The 2,593-nt window shown below is 38.8% G+C and overlaps 1 pseudogene; it reads right to left on the reverse strand.

Moving 5' to 3' along the window:
- Nucleotides 1-1,049: 1,049 nt before the first annotated feature.
- Nucleotides 1,050-1,988, reverse strand: LOC101355280 (ORM1-like protein 1; annotated as a pseudogene).
- Between the last annotated feature and the right edge of the window lie 605 nt (nt 1,989-2,593).

Below are 2,593 nucleotides of genomic sequence, written 5' to 3' on the forward strand. Positions count from 1 at the left end.
TTTCAATAGGGTTGCTGCTTTGAAAATAATTACCATTTGGGGTTATCTATACTAAAATCCATGTTATTGAAAGGCAAAAATATTAATGGGCAAAGTATGGGGGTTGAAAGTAGGGAGGCTAAGAAAAAATGATGTTATCTTTTACTGCAGACCAGCTGTAAAGGCTCCATTGCTTACTTTGGTACTAATGCTAGAGAAGCTCTTTTTGCCAGACCACAGGTTGGCTATATAGCTGTCCATGCTGTATTTTCTTTTTTAAAGAATGGCAGACTTTAACAATTAAGTTGCTCAACCAAATAAGCAGAGAACTTTAAATTACTATATACTTTAACTGCTTGAAATAAATTATTTTCTTAATTGGTTTAGCAGCCTCGTGCCTAGCAAAGCAGCAAAACTTAGTTTGTTCTAAAATTAGAAGTCTGACTCAGACGCTGTTTGTAAGATGCCTGGCTATCTTCTATCACCAATCAGTCATGAAGGTGGACCGTCATGAGCTCAGTAACTTAATAAATGGAAAAATGGCCTCGTCTATCAACACAAAATTTTGAGCCAAAAAACCTACAAATATACTCATAAAATAAGGTAGAAATCAGCTTGTATAAAATAAATAAATAATAAAACAAAATAAACTTTTAAAGAGATGATTATGGTTTACGTGTAAGTCTGCCTAAAGTGACCATGACTGAATGATTAGAAATTTTCTCCTAACATAATGCCCATTCATTATAACCTAAGCTAGTCTGTTACAGATCTGTTTTTACCTTGGGTTTATCTACTACACCCTCACTGTATAGCCATTTAACTTAGGAGCTGGATCTGCCCAGACTGCTTGTAAAGCCTCTCTCTAGAAATAAACCAGATGGATTAAACAGAGGCATCTTCTAGTAAAAATCTGTACTTCAGAGCAGCATATGAAGAACCAGCAATTAGCCCTCCAATGTAAATACCTCTCATTTCACATTATCACAGAAACAGTGCAGTATACTAACTACTCCTTCCTTACAGGAAACTGAGTAGCTGTAAAAATTTTTGTTCGGTTTCAAACCATTTCAATACTTATTAATTCCAAAGATCTGAACACCATGTAGTTGTGGCATTTTGGGAATTAGCACACTGTCATGGATTGAATAATGTCCCCCCAAAAATGTGTGTATCAGTTTGGCTGGGCCATGATCCCTGGTATTGTGTGATTTTCCTATATGTTGTAAATCCTGCCTCTATGATGTTAATGAGGGAGGATGGGTGGCAGTTGTGTTAGTAAGGCAGGACTCAGTCTGTAAGATTGGATTGTGTCCTGAGGCAATCTCTGGAGATATAAAAGAGAGAAGTGAGCAGAAAGACAGACGGACCTTATACCACCAAGAAAGGAGTGCCAGGAGCAGAGCGTGTCCTTTGGACCCGGGGTCCCTGTGCGGAGAAGCTCCTAGTCCAGGGGAACATTGATGAGAAGGCCGACAGAGAGAGAAAGCCTTTTCCTGGAGCTGACGCCCTGAATTTGGACTTCTAGTCTAGTTTACTGTGAAGAAATGAATTTCTCTTTGTTAAAGCCATCCACTTGTGGTATTTCTGTTGTAGCAGCACTGGATGACCAAGACACACACTCAGGAGAGAAACTGTGTTTAGGATGAAGTGAGTTGGCTCATAGAAACTTGCCAGAAAATATAGAATTATTGAAGAAATTGTGAAAAACTTCCATGAAGATGTAAACTCTAACTCCATAATCAAGCTGTTCCCAGTGAGTTAGGAGTCTTGCTTCATCCTGGTCAGGAGTTTCAAAAGGTGTTCTTTTCACTGCATGCAAAAATACATATATCCCCAGGTTATGTATAATATTTGTTAAAGTCCAAGCAACAGAACACTGAAGAAGGGAATGTGAGTAAGACAATAAGAAGCAAGCCAATTCCCAGTGCATATGTCAGCCACATACCATGGCTATTCATTATACGGGTATTTGGATTCATTTCGCTGTGGGCAACTCCAGCATTCATGTTTGCTCCACTGCCCCACTCCCTGCGGCCGGCAGCGAGCAGGACCAGCCAGTGGCGCTGGGGTCTCCTCACAGCCTGAATCCGGTTTCCTTTCTTTTTATTTAATTAAATATTTTTATTATATAAAAATTTACATAATTAAAAACTTAACACTATAAAGTTATATGCAGAGAAGTCTTGCTCCATCCCTGTCCTCTTAACCTCATTCCCACTCACCTCCTATAGATAACCATTTTCATTAGCTTCTGGTCTGTCCTTCTGGTTTTCTTATTGCAAAAATAGGCAAATATGTGTTTATGGTAGTTTCTTATTTCCCTTTCTTTCTTACACAGTAAGTAGCACATTCTATTCAGAGCTCTGGACCTTACTTTTTTCACTTATTTACATCGTTCATAGATATATTCCTTATTATTATTATTTTCTTTATGGTTGCATACTACTAAATTGTGTGGATGTACTATTGTGTTATTGTTGGGTGCCACCAAGTCAGTTCTGACTCATAGCTATCCTGTGTAAAACAGAACGAAACACTGCCAGGTCCTGCATCATCCTCACAAGCGTTGTTATGCTTGAGCCCGTTGTTGCAGCCACTGTGCCAGTCTATC

Source organism: Trichechus manatus, unplaced genomic scaffold (assembly GCF_000243295.1).
Source record: "Trichechus manatus latirostris isolate Lorelei unplaced genomic scaffold, TriManLat1.0 scaffold00081, whole genome shotgun sequence".
NCBI lineage: Eukaryota > Metazoa > Chordata > Mammalia > Sirenia > Trichechidae > Trichechus > Trichechus manatus.